This window comes from Phyllobates terribilis, unplaced genomic scaffold (genome assembly GCF_046119375.1).
Source record: "Phyllobates terribilis strain yellow unplaced genomic scaffold, ASM4611937v1 Scaffold_2__4_contigs__length_985480577, whole genome shotgun sequence".
NCBI classification, from domain to species: Eukaryota; Metazoa; Chordata; class Amphibia; order Anura; family Dendrobatidae; genus Phyllobates; species Phyllobates terribilis.
The window spans coordinates 706,512,337-706,529,685 of NW_027362762.1; positions in this window are offsets into that span (position 1 = coordinate 706,512,337).

Genomic DNA, 17,349 nt, shown 5'->3' on the forward strand with positions numbered 1-17,349 from the left:
TTGGGTACAGTTTCAAGAATCCTGAAGGTGCCTCATTCATCTGTACAAGCAATTATACGCAAGTAGAAAGAAGATGGGAATGTCCAGCCATCATACCGCTCAGGAAGGAGACGGGTTCTGCGTCTCAGAGATGAACTTGCTTTGGTCCGACATGTGCATATCAACCCAAGGACAAAAGGAAAATACCTTTTGAAGATGATGGCGGAAGCTGGTAAGATTGTGCCAATATCCACAGTGAAACAAGTACTGTATCAACATGGGCTGAAAGGCTACTCTGTCAGGAAGAATCCATTACTCAAAAAAACATAAAAAAAGCCAGGTTCATGTTTGCAAATCACACAGGAACAAAGACCTTAATTTTTGGAGACATGTCCTGTGGTCTGATGAAACTAAAATTTTACTTTTTGGGCATAATGAGCACCGTTATGTTTGGAGGAATAAGGGAAAAGCTTGGAGGCCTAAGAACACCATCCCAACTGTGAAACATGGGGATGGCAGAATCATGTTGTGGGGTTGTTTTGCTGCTGGAGGGACTGGTGCACTTCATAAAATGAATGGCATCATGAAAAAGAAGATTATGTGGCAATACTGAAGCAACAGCTCAAGACATCAGCCAGGAAGTTAAAGCTTGGGCGGAAATGGGTCAATGACCTGAAGCATACTGCCAAACTGGTAACAAAGTGGCTTAAAAATAACAAAGTTAATGTTTTGTAGTGGCCATCACAAAGCCCTGATCTCAATTCTATTGAAAATTTATGGGCAAAGCTGAAAAAGCAGCTGCAAGCAAGGCGAACTACAAACCTGGATCAGTTACACCATTTTTGACAGGCGGAATGGGCCCAAATTCCGACAAACTATTGTGAGAAGCTTGTGGAAGGATATCCCAAATGTTTGACCCAAGTCATTCAGGTTAAAGGCAATGGTACCAAATACTAATGAAATGTATGAAAACTTTAGACTTTGCAATAAGTAATAAAAATACCTTAAAACATTCTCTCTCTCTCTCATTATTCTCACATTTGGCAAATATTAAAAATTATGGTAATCCTAATTGACCTAAAACGGGAAAGGCTTATTCTGATTTCATGTCAGATATTGAGAAAAACATGCATATGTGTCTTTTTATATAGTGTATGTAAACTTCTGGTTTCAACTGTGTATGGAGTCTGCAAACTATTCTAGAAAAATCTATGCTCCAGGAGGCAAATAACGCTACGTCTCTCCCGAGTCTCGCCATGTGGTTAAGCAGTACTGTACAGCCATAGATGAGGTATTTATACATTCAGCAGAAATTTTGGTATCATTTGTACCCCTTTCCCAGTGTGAAAATGTAAAATCTGTGGCTAAAACAAAATTTTGGTGGTAAAAATGTAATTATTTTTTCTTCACTGCCCAATGGTATAAAATTCTGTGACCCATCTATGGTGGCAATATTATCACTGCACCCCTAGATTAATTCATTGAGAGGTGTAGTTTGTAAAATGGGGTCTCTTGTGGGTGGTTCTGCTGTTCTGGCACCTCAAGGACTCTACCAATGTGACATTGCACCCTCAAACCAGTCCAGCAAATTCTGAGCTTCATTATGGAGCTTCTTCAATTCTGAGCTTAGCACTGTTCCTCAAAAGTAGTTTTTGACCACATATGGGGTATTGGCGCATTCAGCAGAAATTGTACAATAAATTCTGGTGTCTATTTTCTCCTGCTATCCTCATGAAAATGAAAAAAATAGGGGCTAAAACAACATTTTTGTGGGAGAAATATATTTTTTTCCTTTTCACAGATCAACATTGTAAAATTCTATGAAGTATCTGTGGGTTCAAGGTACTCACCACATGTCTAGATAAATTCTTTGAGGGGTCTAGTTTCCAAAATGGGATCACTTGTGGTGTTTTTCCACTGTTTAGGCACAACCAGGCTCTCTAAACACGATATGACACATGCAGACCATTCCATCAAAGTCTGCACTCCAAAACATCACTCTTTCCTTTATGAGCCCTGCCATGCTCCTAAACAGTAGTTTTCCCCTACATAGGGGGTATCTGCATACTCAGGAGAAATTGCACACAAATTTAAAGGTCCATTTTCTTCTGTTACGCTTGTGAAAATATTAAATTTGGGGCTAAAAGAACATTTTTGTGGGAAAAATGTGAATTTTTTATGTTCACAGCTCAATGTTGTAAACTTCTGTAAAGCACTGGGGGGTTCAAGGTGCACACTACAGATCTAGATAAGTTCCCTGTGGACACGTTCCCAAAAGAAGCGAATGCAAAGTGGCGTCGGGGTGAGGGAGACACCACATTTCACTTTTCCCCGGTTGGTAGTGGCTTTTACATAAGGTAATACTGCTGTGTATATTAATTATGCTACATATGATACTGTCATCTTATTGCCAAAGGGCTTTCTAAGGATGTCAGGGATAAAGGTCAGTGGGCAAACTGTTATGATCTGCTACAGAGACTAAGGAAAGACAGGAGATCTGTCCCTACAATAGAACTAAACTAGATCCCTACGATGTAATGGGGAACCTGATCCTGCGATCAGACCCGCTAAAGTCCTCGGCTAGTCTGTACGAAGACCTATAGATGTGAGGGAGGAATCCCTACAAGAACTAGGGACTGGGAAAAGTTGGACACCTCCTAGCAGAAATCGTAGCAGTCAAAGACAAACACACAACAAAAAGTAAAGAGGTCAGAAGACCTAGCAAAACTAACAGAGAACGGCAACAGAGCACCAAGCTAGCTCAACAGTAGTAAATACAAATGAAGTCCAGCAATGCCAGGAGGGCGGAGCCGGATTATATAGGCAAAACTGGTCATGTGACCAGCAAACTAAAAAAAAACTAGCAGGAGAGTTGTAACAGTACCCCCTCTTCTAAGAGGATCCTCCGGATCCCCTAGGCCCAGGCTTACCAGGAAACCTCCTGTGAAACGCTCGGACAAGTCTGGAAGCAGAAACATCATCCGCCCTCACCCATGAGTTATCCTCAGGTCCGAAACCCTTCCAAGCGATGAGATACTGCAAACTCCCTCTATACCGTCTAGAATTTAGGATGCGGGAAATTTCATATTCCCCGTCCTCCACCACCGGAGGAACAGTGGCAGAGGCGTCACCATCCGACACATCAGCTTTTTTCAACAGAGAAACATGAAACACCGGATTAATCCTCCAGGACGTAGGAACCTCCAGCCTAACAGCAGATTGGTTAACTATCTGAAGCACCTTAAAGGGCCCTACGAACTTGGGACCCAATTTTTTAGAAGGAATCCTCAATCGCAGATTCTTAGAGGACAACCAAACCATGTCACCAACAGCAAACAAAACCTCTTGACGTTTCCTATCAAAGTACCTCTTAGATTTTTTGTTAGCCTCCTGAAGATTACCACGCATATCCGTCCAAACTCTCTCCAAATCACCGGAAAAACTCTCCTCCTCAGGCACAGCCGAAACCAATTTGGAGAATGACCCAAAAGACGGATGTCTCCCAGAACAACAAAATAAAGGCGAACACCCAGCAGAAGAGGATGTATGGTTGTTAAGAGCAAATTCAGCAAGTGGCAGAAACTCAGACCACCCCTCTTGATTGTCTGCCACAAAACAACGCAAGAACTGCTCAACATCCTGGTTCTTCATTTCTGTCTGGCCATTAGACTCAGGATGATATCCGGATGAAAACGACAAATGGACTCCCAACCTGTCACAAAAGGCACGCCAAAAACGAGCCACGAACTGAGGTCCCCTATCAGAAACAATGTCAGTAGGAACACCATGTAGTCTGACAATCTCCTTGACAAAGGCCTTAGCGAGTGTCTTAGCGCAAGGCAATTTGATAAAGGGAGCCAAGTGACACATCTTGCTAAAATGGTTCACGACCACCCAGATGACCGTGAAACCTTCAGAGGGAGGAAGGTCAGTAATAAAGTCCATAGCCAGATGTGTCCAAGGTGCACTAGGAACCTCCAGAGGGCAAAGCAACCCCGCAGCAGGAGCATGCGAAGACTTGGATCTAGCACACACAGTACATTGGCGCACCCACTTAATGACTTCCTTCTGCCATCCAGGCCACCAAAAACTGCGACCCACAAGTCTCTTGGTCTCAGAAATTCCTGGATGACCTGGCAACCGAGACTCATGACACTCAACAAACAAATCTCTCCTAAAGGTCCTAGGCACAAACAACCTCCCATGGGGAGTGTTAGATGGGGCATTCTCCTGTGCTTTAAGAATCTCATCCTCCAAAACGGAGTCTAAAGCAGCAATCACAACACCTTCTTGTAAAATGGTCTCCTCTTCCTCCTCAACACCGACCATGGGAGAAAAGCTGCGAGACAAAGCATCCGCTTTAACATTCTTGGTACCCGGGATTAAGTAACGGAAAAATTAAACCGCGAGAAAAAAAGTGCCCACCTAGCCTGACGGGCATTCAAGCGCTTGGCAGCATCAAGATAGATCAGATTTTTATGATCAGTGAAAACCTGAATGGGAAAATCAGCACCTTCCAAGAGGTGACGCCAGTGTTCAAATGCGAGTTTAATCGCCAGCAATTCCCGATTACCAATATCGTAATTAAGTTCAGTCTCGGAAAAATTTTTTGAAAAAAAGGCACAGGGATGTACTCCATCCTTGTTTTCCTGAGACAACACCGCACCAACCCCCACCGAAGAAGCATCAACCTCAACCAAAAACGGCTTAGTCACATCAGGCTGCATAAGGATGGGAGCAGAGCTGAACCTCTCCTTTAGAAACACAAAAGCTTCAATGGCCTCAGAAGTTCACTGAACCGTATTAGCACCTTTCCTGGTGAGATCGGTCAGCGGTTTGACAATAATAGAAAAATTTTTTATGAATTTTCTGTAATAATTGGCGAAACCCAAAAACCTCTGTATCGATTTCAAACCAATAGGCCTAGGCCATTCCTGCACAGCTTGAACTTTAACCGGGTCCATCTCAAAACCTTCACTGGAGATAATGTAGCCCAAAAAACTAATTCTCTGTACAGCGAACTCACATTTCTCCAGCTTAGCAAAAAGCGAATTGTCCATTAATAACTGTAATACCTCACGTACGCTCCGCCAATGAGACTCCAGATCAGGCGAATAAATCAAAATGTCATCCAAATACACAACCACATTTTTGCCGATTAAAGGTCTAAGGATATCGTTAATAAGATTCTGAAAAAATGCTGGAGCATTGGTGAGACCAAAAGGCATAACCAGATTCTCAAAATGACCCACAGGAGTGTTAAAAGCAGTCTTCCATTCATCACCCTCCTTCATGCGCAACAAATTGTATGCCCCCCGGAGATCAATTTTAGAGAACCACTTGGCCCCCACTAACTGGTTAAATAAATCAGGAATCAATGGCAGTGGGTAAGGATTGCGTACAGTAATTTTATTAATCTCACGAAAGTCCAGACAAGGACGTAAACCGCCATCTTTTTTTTTTACAAAAAAAAATCCAACAGTCACAGGAGACTTGGAAGGCCTAATGTGACCAGCGGCCAAGCTTGTCTGTATGTATTCCTCCAAAGCCTTTCTCTCAGGAATAGTAAGATTAAATAAACGACTCTTAGGAAGAGTCGCTCCAGGGACAAATTCAATGGTACAATCATAGTCTCTATGGGGAGGCAAAACCTGCGACTCCTGCTCAGAAAAAACTCTCCAAAAATCCTGAATAGGTACAGGCAATTCCCCTCTATCCACAGCAGCAATGCGCCCGTTACAACACTTGTCATAACACTTATGGCTCCAGGACTTAATTTCATTGGTAGACCAATCCAGTACAGGATTGTGCAATTTTAACCAGGGTAACCCCAATATTACTGGAGAAGGCAAATTATCCAATACCACCAAATCCAAATTCTCTTGATGAATACCATTAATAGTGAGGGGAAATTCACAGACCTTGTGAGTAACACTCTTCAAGGGAGAGCCATCGACAGAAACCACAGCAATAGGGGATGACAAAGTTTTAGGTTCTAATCTAAGTTTTTCCAAGAATCCCCCATCAATCACATTCAGAGTAGATCCACAATCCACAAATACCCGAAATTCAATTAATTCATCCTGAGCAGCAGTAGTGGCAGATAGGAATACTCCCTTAGAATTTAAACAGGCAATACGGGCATGACTGACCATTTTTTTTTCTTTCTTCATACGAAGCACACAGCTCTTAATAAAATGACCAGAATTTCCGCAATAGAGACACAAGCCTTCAGAAAGTCGGCGGTCTTTTTCCTGAGAGCGGGGTGTCATCGCCCAAATTTCCATCGGCTCACCATTGTCAGCACTGAACCTCTCAGGACTCGAAGCTGACATAGCAGAGGATTTGCTCTCATTAACCCTTGCACGCAGTCTCCTGTCCACCCGTATAGCTAATTGCATTGCCTCCTGCAAGTTTCCAGGTGTGGGATAAGCAATCAGTAAATCCTTAACCCTTTCACCTAGTCCTGCAAGAAACAAGCTTTTCAAAGCTGAATCGTTCCACCCCACCTGGGCAGACCACCGACGGAAGTGAGAACAATATTTTTCCACATTACCTGATCCCTGCCTCAAACGTCTTAATTCAGACTCAGCAGATGAGACACGATCAGGATCATCGTACAATAAACCCAAAGCAGAAAAAAACCTATCCACTGATCTAAAGCACGGATCACTAGGTTGGAGAGAGAAGGCCCATCCCTGAGGATCTTTGCGCAAAAGTGACATTATGAACCCTATGCGCTGTGATTCATCACCAGAGTATCCGGGTCTCAAACAAAAATATAATAGACAAGCATTTTTAAAAGAAAAAAAATCTTGTTGTTCGCCAAAAAATAGATCAGGCAGACGTACCTTTGGTTCCACAAAATGCGCTCCAGAACAGCTACTCACGTGTTGTTGGAGCTTGGCCACCTCCAGAGAGAGTCCCTGCAAGCGTTGAGCCAAATCTTGCACCGAGACCATGATGGAAAACTGGAGGTCTTTCCTTAGAGAAATTTCTTTTTTTTTTTTTTTTTTTTAAGGTTGGACTTACTGTTATGATCTGCTACAGAGACTAAGGAAAGACAGGAGATCTGTCCCTACAATAGAACTAAACTAGATCCCTACGATGTAACGGGGAACCTGATCCTGCGATCAGACCCGCTAAAGTCCTCGGCTAGTCTGTACGAAGACCTATAGATGTGAGGGAGGAATCCCTACAAGAACTAGGGACTGGGAAAAGTTGGACACCTCCTAGCAGAAATCGTAGCAGTCAAAGACAAACACACAACAAAACGTAAAGAGGTCAGAAGACCTAGCAAAACTAACAGAGAACGGCAACAGAGCACCAAGCTAGCTCAACAGTAGTAAATACAAATGAAGTCCAGCAATGCCAGGAGGGCGGAGCCGGATTAAATAGGCAAAACTGGTCATGTGACCAGCAAACTAAAAAAAACCTAACAGGAGAGTTGTAACACAAACTTACAAAAACAGCAAGGGATCAAGCATTTCCTCCACTGTACATTATATTGTGATTAGAGATGAGCGGTGTTCGACTCGAACAGTTCGCCAATCTCAAATTCGAGCTGTTTTGGGCAGTGTTCGAGTCGTTCGATGAACTCGAACGATTTGCAAAAAATTCGGCTGTTCGAGGTTATGTTCGATAACTGTTCATGCACCAAAATCGTAACTGGATTTTTTCACAGTAATACTGTTAATCAGTGATGAGCGAGCATGCTCGCCACTGCTCGGTACTCGCCCGAGCATCTCAGTATAAGAGAAGCTCGGGTCCCCGTCCTGCATGTCTGGCGCTATTTAGAGCACCAATCATGGAGGGATTGTCTGCCACTCACTGTAATTCCACAGCCATGGTGGTTGTGGCATTACAGTGGTTGCCCAAATCGATGGGAACAGTGCTCACAGTGAAACATGAAAAGCCGGAAATTCAGCAGCGGCATACACCGGTACCGACAATTTAGAACAGAAAGAATAGAGCATCACACATAGATTAGATAGGTAGAAACATGTCAGTCACATATATAATAAGTACAGTGATAGTGTTGGTTACTGTACTTGTCATTTAGTGTTAAAATAAAGGATTTATTAAAAAAAAAATTGGCGTGGGGTTTCCCGTAATTTTAATTTCTAGCAGAGGTTAAGCAGATGGTTGAGGCAGATGTTTGAAGCCTGGGAAGGGGATAATACCCACGGAGCTTCCCAGGCTACTAATATCAACCCCCAGATGAATTCCTAGCCTTTCCTAGCTATTAAAATGGGGGACCCCAAAATAAAATGATGTGGGGTCCCCCCTATTTTAATAGCTAGCAAAGGCTAGGCAGACAGCTAGGGGCTGATATTAATAGCCCAGGAAGGGTGCCATGAATATTGGCCCCCTCCCAGGCTAGAAACATCAGCCGTCAGCCGCCCCAGAAATGGCGCATCCATAGGATGCGCCAATTCTGGCACTTAGCCTCGCTCTTCCCACTGCCCTGTAGCGGTCGCTGTGGGGTAATAGGGCTGGGGTTGATGTCAGCTTATAATGCCAGCTGACATCAAGCCCAGGTTAGTAATGGAGAGGCGTCTATAAGACGCCCCCATTACTAACCCCGTAGTGAAAGTTAAAAAAATACAAACACCCAGAATAAAGTCCTTTAATTGAAATAGACACAATTCTTTAATGTTCTAAATTAAGCCATACTTACCATCATGCCCATTCCAGCTGAAGCCAATGTCTTCTGCAATAAAAATAAAATAATAAACCAACCTCATCCTTACCTTTCCATGGTTCCCAGGACTGCTTCAGCTCTGCTACATTGACATGACAGGCTGGATCACAGCAGAAAGCTGCCATCCAGCTTGCCATGCCGCAGACACTGAGAAGCTCCTCAGTGAAGCTCCTCAGTGTCTCACTGTGACAGCATCCAGATGAGACGAGTTCATGTCCAATGAACTCAGCTCACCTCATGCACGTCACTGACAGTGTGGGAGAATTCTCCTGCGCATGCGCTGCCGGCAAATGGTGTCACCGCTTGAGCAGGAGAATTTTCCCACGCTGGGACGGCATTGAGATGGCAGGCTGGATGGTAGCAGAACGCTGCCCTACAGCTTGTCATCCTTCAGACACATTGCCTGCGCTCCGCAGTGTCTCTGAAAATGGCATGCCCAAAAACTGCCCAAAACAGCTCGAATTTGAAATTGGCGAACAGTTCGAGTCGAACATCGCTCATCTTTAGTAGTAAGTAACCGGAATGCCCCCTCAATGTCTGTTTTGGCCATTAGGGTGCCCCTTCCCAACTTCTTGACCCGCCTGATTGCCTTATCAAAGGAGGTACAGTATATACTACTGTACTTGGTTCCGTGTTGATGTTGTCGTTTACTGACCTGCCCCTTGGATATGACAAATGGTGGATTAGTCCAAATGTATTGGGTTCCATTTTTGGCACGACTCCCAACGGGGATACCACTATGTCTTGTAAGGTAAGTGTTCTGAATGGAACCGCCATTCTAGCTAAAGATATTTCTTTTTTTAATTTTCTTGTCACGACGTCTGGGTGTTGGTAGGCTGATTTTCGATTTTTACTCCAGCCTTTCTTGATTTTAGAAGGGCATGACATGCCTATATCTGTGTCTCCTCCTCCTTTTACTCCTCCACCTCTTTTCTTTTCGCATGACTATATGTACTTGTCACTTTTCCATGTGTTAGTTGTGTCTTCTGAGCAGTTTGTCAGCTTTTGGACACCTTTGAAGTTGTTTTCTATGTGTTTTCTATGTGTTTTTGTTTGCCTGCCATTGGTTTTAACGGTGTTCGACGGTGTTCGACGAACCGTTCGACGAACATGCTGTGTTCGACGAACCGAACCGAACCTGAACACTACGGGGGTGGCTCAACACTAATTGTGATATATAAGAGATTGTCTTTACTGGAATGATATCTTTATTTATATATCAACTTTACTACTAGGATTGTGTCTTCCCTTTTCTGGAGGTTTCCTTCTGTTGCCTTGTTTTTACTGTTGTCATCTATATTTTATTTATATCAATAAACTATGCATTTTATATTGAGCTAGAGTCTCTTTAATCCCTTGGCCATCACCATGACCAATAGGGATTTTAGGCATAAGATATATATAAATGTCTAGAATTTATTCTTGGTTATCTGGACATGTGAGATTAAAGTTCCCTGAGGGGTCTAGTTTCCAGAATGGTGTCACTTGTGGGGATTTCCATTGTTTAGACACAGCAGGGGCTCTTTAAACGCGACATGGCCTCTGCTAATTATTCCAGCAAATTTTACATTTAGAAAGTCAAATGGTGTTCCTTCCCTTCCATATGCCCAAACAGCGCTTTTTTCCCACATATAGGGTGTTGTCATGCTCAGGAGAAATTGCAAAACAAATTTTCGGGTCCATTTTCTCCTGTTATCTTTGTGAAAGTAAAAAAAAAAAATGGGTCTAAAGTAACATTTTTGTGAAAAAAGTTAAATGTTTATTTAATTCCTGTGAAGCACCTGAAGGATTGATAAACTTGAATTTTGTTTTGAGCACCTTGATGGGTGCAGCGTTTAGAATGGTGTCACTTTTGGGTGTTTTCTGTCATATAGACGCCTTAAAGTCACTTCAAATATGATGTGTTCACTAAAAAAATGGTTTTGTCAATATTTTAACTTTTAACCCTTCTAACTTCCTAACAAAAAAAAAATTATGTTTCAAAAATTGTGCTGATGTAAAGTAGACACATGGGAAATGTTATTTATGAAGTTTTTTGTGAGACATATCTCTGATATAAGGGCATAAAAATGAAACGCATGAAAATTGCAAAATTTTCTAAATTTTTGCCAAATGTCCATTTTTGTTACAAAAAAGCTTCTCAAACAGTGGATAGAATTGTAAAATTTGGCCTAGTCATGACGGTGAAAACAGGCTTGGGGGGTAAAGGGGTAAGAGAGACATGATGTTTCATTCTAGAAAGCAATTTTCCTTTATTCATGTCAGTTTGTCAGACATTACAGAGTAGAACTTTGTATCGTTTAATACATATGAACCTTACTACGGTAATTCCTTGTTTGCATGTAACTTAGCTGCGATGATTGTCAGTATATTTTATGGATTACAATTTATGTTTACTTGTAGCCAATTGTACTTAATTGTGATCAAGGTTCTGACATGATAGAACAAGTATTATGTCCATGGTATGGTGATTATGAATTTAATTAGTTGTATTTTATTTATATGTTATAATCTTATACGGGACTAGTATTTTCATGATTATTATTATGCTTCTACTCATATAATACCATTTATTATGTTTACAAATGCCTGTCTGTTTATTTGTATGGGTGGTTCCTGAGGGGTCTGCTTGGAAGTCAGTTACACTTTTTCCAATTTTGTTCATTATTTAACAGCATTATTCATGGATAAGAACTAAGTTTAGTCTAAAACACATAGGAATATGCTTGTATTAGCATATTGTCTGTACCTGTAACAATCTGTTTAATATTTTGCTGGAATTAATATTGCTGAAATACTTTTTAATTGAAAAAAACAACTGGAATATTTGTCTTGAGTTCATCATTATTACCAACATGTCCCAACAGAAGCCACAGAGGGTGAAACCTTATCAGACAGCATTATAGCAGCTGTATATTTTAATCGCTAAACAATTTTGTCATAAACAAAATGTCATTATTGTGAGTATACAGAATGAAAGGATCTGAATATTTTCATATAGTGGATTGTCTGAGCTATGTGCTCTTTTTCTCGTAGGTGAAACACTGAATCTATGTGTAGCTGACATGAGGGTGCTTTTCTGCTTCACAAACCGATGTGTGAGCACTGATATAAATAAGATAGGGTGGATATTGTGGAGTACAGCTGTAATCCTAGCCAACATGGTAGGCTTGGGCTGTTGGACCACTTGGGCTTTCCAGTTCTGGCCCACGTTATAATATTTGGATTAGTTGACTACTCTGACCTTGGCATTAATGAGGTGGCTTCATAATGTTAAGGAGGGGTGCACCAGGTCAGAACCAAAATAGTTAAAGTACCTAACCCTTACAGTCATATATAACTATTATAAAAAAGCATATAGTCGAATTGGACACCATATTATCTACAGTACAACTTATGCCTATAGAGGTGGTGAGTAATTAGTATCAGCTGTTTGGAGTAGGCATAAGGAGCATTTTTCCCCCTAATTTTAGTTTTATTTTAGACTACAGACTTGTCCCTTTCTTCAGGACTAGGTCCATTTGGGACTGACTGGAGATTGGAGATAAAGTCAAGTATTCCAAATGACTTATCTTCCATGAACAGTAGTATTAGGTTTGGCCTTCTTTATTTATCATGGTGTTACAGGCATTGTTAATTCTTTCTTTGGTAAATCGATGTGTGGTACAACACTTAAGCGCTAAAAAATATAAAGAGTTCTATTAAATGGGAAAAAAAATCTATTCCTCATGTTTACATTGAACCATAACAAATCTCCCTCTGCAAGGATCAATATGCTTATGTGGTCATTGATTTTTTTAATGAGTTCATAACATTTTGGGGTTTATTATTCAACAGTCAGTGCTATGCTGTGAGACATTTTAAGGTATTAAGTATTTCTAATTTCCATATGAATGTTACAGATTTTGCTATGTGCAGACAGAAGTGCTTGTTTAATTAGTACGGACAGCAGGGAAATTAGAAGGTCAATTTTAGTTTCAAAACTAAAAATTCTGTTATTTGTACGGAAATAAATATTTCATTATTAGAAATAATATATTTCCTCATTGATAAAATTGTTGTTTTTTTTTTATTTATCATAATGGAAAATGTCACATCAACATATATGACATTGCATCACAGATGTAACATACCTGGCGGCGTCCTTGCATGGTGGTCCATCTCCCACTGTGCAAGAGCGCGCACTTGATCTCCAGTCCAGAATGTCTCTCTGGCTTCCCTCCTTGCTGTCTGTTTGTCTGTTTTGGCTGCATAGGGCGACGCCCGCTGAACTTCCTGTTTCTTGTACCTGCTGCGGACACGCCCCTGTTGCACCTTCAGCCTATTGCTGTCCATCTTTGGGTATTTATACCACCTTCTTCCTCAAGATGGCGCCTGAGCATTGTGTCCTGTCAGTTGGCTTTTTTGTCTCTGACATGCCAGGTCCTATCCTGTTTTCCTGCCTTTTTTCCAGTTCTGTGTCTGAACTGTGGTCTGTTCTTGTGAACACGCTTCTTGCCTGTTCTTTCGCCTTCTAGGGGCCGTATTCCTAGATCTGCCTGTCTGTGCCTTGCGGTATCTGTTCCCGTCTGAACAGAGTCCTGTTTGTGTCCCTGCCTTGCGGTATCTGTTCCTGTCTGAACTGAGTCCTGTCTATTTCTCTTGTCTTGCAGTATCTGTTCCCGTGTCTGAACTGAGTCCTGTCTATGCCTCCTGCCTTGCGGTATCAGTTCCCGTGTCTGAACTGAGTCCTGTCTGTGTACTCTTGCCTGCTGCCTTTCCTGGAGGCTGTATTTCCAGGCCTGTCTGAACACGCTCCTAGCCTGTTCCTCCCGCCTTCTAGGGGCCGATTACCTAGATCCGTTCCTGTATCTTGTCTGTCCTGTCTGAACACGCTCCTTGCCTGTTCGTCCCGCCTCTCTAGGGGCCGTATTCCCAGACCCGCTCCTGTATCCCGCTGCAGTGTCGGTCTCTTCCGTACACTCAGTTCCAGTCTGAACTCTCTCCTATCCTTTACCTGTTTTGCCTCTATGTCCGTTCCTTTCCTTTTTCTGCAGAGTCTGAACTCGTACCTAACTCCTGCTTGTTGTCTCTGTACTCCCGTTTGTGAGTTTGTGGTCCCCTCGCTACTTCACTGCAAGTACCCTGTGGGTATCTGGCTCTGCCTTTCCCTTCCTGTCTGTTCCGTGTGAACAGAGCCCTGTCCGTCCTGCTCTGACTCCTTGCTCACTGCTCCGGCAGCCTTGCTCCGCTCTTACCCTTTTGCTCACTGCTCCGGCAGTCCTGTCCTGCCCTGCTTCTGCCCGCTGCTCCGGCAGTCCTGTCCTGCCCTGCTTCTGCCCGCTGCTCCGGCAGTCCTGTCCTGCCCTGCCTCTGCCCGCTGCTCCGGCAGTCCTGTCCTGCCCTGCTTCTGCCCGCTGCTCCGGCAGTCCTGTCCTGCTTCTGCCCGCTGCTCCGGCAGTCCTGTCCTGCCCTGCTTCTGCCCGCTGCTCCGGCAGTCCTGTCCTGCCCTGCTTCTGCCCGCTGCTCCGGCAGTCCTGTCCTGCCCTGCTTCTGCCCGCTGCTCCGGCAGTCCTGTCCTGCCCTGCTTCTGCCCGCTGCTCCGGCAGTCCTGTCCTGCCCTGCTTCTGCCCGCTGCTCCGGCAGTCCTGTCCTGCCCTGCTTGTGCTCGCTGCTCCTGCAGCCCCGTCCTGCTCTGTTCTTGCCCACCGCTTTGGGCGTTCCCTCTCTGCTGTGGTTGTCTACCGCATCTGCGGTTCTGTGACCCAGTCTGTACTGGGTCTTAACCTTTCTGTGCTCCAGCCCGTCCTTTCGGCCAGTACCTCCCTGCCTGCATACTCGCCTGTATCCACCCCTCTGCATACCTGCCGTGTTTGCTTACATCCACCAGTCTGTGCCAGCCTAACCTGCCTGTTCCAGTAATTCCAGTGTGGGTCAACCCCCGTGTCCGGAGTTTGACCTGGAGTAGCACCTGGTCCCTCTACCCGGTTTCTCCCTGGTGCACTGGCGTCGTATGCCGTCGTGCCACCTTGGTCGGATCGGCCAGATACTTAGTCACGCCCCTCCAGGCACTCTCCGGTCCATGGTCCAGTGGAACCACAACACCCGCACACGCCAGTCAGTCCGGGCGTGTGCATAACAGCATGCTCAGGCCATGGTTCCCGTTGAGCCCCACGGCCTTCGCTCTCTGAGAAGTTTTCCAGCGAATACATGCATTAAAAATAAATAAATAAAATTTATTTTTTTTTTTCTCAGCTGAGTTCCAGGCGAATTACGCACCCGTCCAGATGGATCTATCTGCTCTCGTTCCTGCGGATCCGCCACGTTACTATGGGGATCCAAGACAAAGTCGTGCATTTGTGGAGCAATGCATGCTACACTTCAAGTTCTACCCTCTATGTTTTCCCACCGATCGGGTTAAGGTGGCATTCATTATGTCTTACCTGGCGGGTGATGCCTTGGAATGGATCAACCCCCTATATGAAACACGGGATCCGATCCTCCTGGACCTAATGGCCTTCCTGGTGGCCTTTCTAATGGTCTTCGATGATCCTAACCCGGAGGTTCCTGCTGAAGCTTCACCTCCCAATATCCCGCAGCAGCCCCGATGGGTAATGTGTGTGGGTAGCGCAATAGTCCTCCAGCCCAATGAGACTACTGCCCACCCAGAATCCTCACAGGGTGACTACGCTTTCCGGAATACTTCTCCCAACCTCAAGAGGCAGTCCAGACATGCTAGACGTAGAGGCAAGCCGTCACGCCAGGGTCTGTCCTCCCTGAGACCTCCTGACCCCAACCTTGAAGTCCCTACAGAAGCTTCATCTCCCTGTATCCCGGAGAAGCCCCAACGGGTAATGTGCGTGGGTAGTGCTCCGGTTCTCCTGCCCGAAGAGACTTCTGCCCATCCAGACTCCACACAGGAGAACTTCCTGCACCCAGCATCAGATGCTTCACCCACTTTAACCGGTGTGCATGTCCAAGGATGCTCCAAAGCTGTGGTTACCTCTGAGTCTGTGCACCTCTACTACCTGGCGGAGGACCCCCTGTTGCCTCCTGAATCCTCCGGGATACCACTCGATGACAAATGGAGAGAGACTTCTCTACACTCGGTACTCGATACTTTGTCCGCTTCGTCCTGTGAGCCTGACAATGGGTACCCCAAAGTGGTAGTTACCCCCGAGTCTCTACACCCCTCCGACCAGGCGGAGGACCTCCAGTTGTCTCCAGAACCCTTCGGGGTGCTACCTGGTAGCGAAAGGACAGAGACTCTCCTATACTCTGTACCTGATACCTCGCTCGCTTCGTCCAGTGAGTCCAACCTAGTGTACTCCGAAGCAGAGGTTACTCCCGAGTCTCTACACCCCTCCGACCAGGCGCAGGACCTCCAGTTGTCTCCAGAACCCTTCGGGGTGCTACCTGGTAGCGAAAGGACAGAGACTCTCCTTTACTCTGTACCTGATACCTCGCTCGCTTCGTCCAGTGAGTCCAACCTAGTGTACTCCGAAGCAGAGGTTAATCCCGAGTCTCTACACCCCTCCGACCAGGCGGAGGACCTCCAGTTGTCTCCAGAACCCTTCGGGGTGCCACCTGGTGGTGAATGGACAGAGACTTTCCTATATCCTGGATCTGATACCTCGCTTGCTTCGTCCAGTGAGTCCGACCTTGTGTACTCTGAAGCAGAGGTTACCCTTGAGTCTCTACACCCCTCTGACCAGGCGGAGGACCTCCAGTTGTCTCCAGAACCCTTCGGGGTGCCACCTGGTGGTGAATGGACAGAGACTTTCCTATACTCGGTACCCGATACCTCGCCTGCTTCCTCCAGTGAGTCCGACCTAGTGTACTCTGAAGCAGATGTTTTCTCTGAGCCTCTGCACTCTTCTGACCCGGCGGAGGACCTCCAGTTGTTTCCTGAATTCTCCGGGGTACCACCAGATAACAAAGAGACAGTGACTTTTCCTCATTATGTACCTGATAACCCGTCTATTTCTTCCTGTGAGCTTGACAAGATGTACCTCGAGGCAGAGATTACCCCCAAGTCTCTGTCCCCCTCCAACCCGGTGAAGGACTTCCAGTCGTCTCCTGTACCCTCTGGGGTGCCACCTGAAAATATGTGGAGAGAGACTTCCTTGTGTGCTGTTCCTGGTACTCCACCCGTTTCGTCTGTTGCTAGGGATGGCTGGATAGGAGGTAGCATCCTAGCTAACCAGATGAGATCAATTTTTCCTGTGGACAGTGGAAGTGATCTCCTTGAAGTGAACGACTGGTCCTCGAATTCCCTGCGGAAGATTCTGGCAGGCCTGAAGAAGAGGGGGCGTAAGGGGGGGGTACTGTAACATACCTGGCGGCGTCCTTGCATGGTGGTCCATCTCCCACTGTGCAAGAGCGCGCACTTGATCTCCAGTCCAGAATGTCTCTCTGGCTTCCCTCCTTGCTGTCTGTTTGTCTGTTTTGGCTGCATAGGGCGACGCCCGCTGAACTTCCTGTTTCTTGTACCTGCTGCGGACACGCCCCTGTTGCACCTTCAGCCTATTGCTGTCCATCTTTGGGTATTTATACCACCTTCTTCCTCAAGATGGCGCCTGAGCATTGTGTCCTGTCAGTTGGCTTTTTTGTCTCTGACATGCCAGGTCCTATCCTGTTTTCCTGCCTTTTTTCCAGTTCTGTGTCTGAACTGTGGTCTGTTCTTG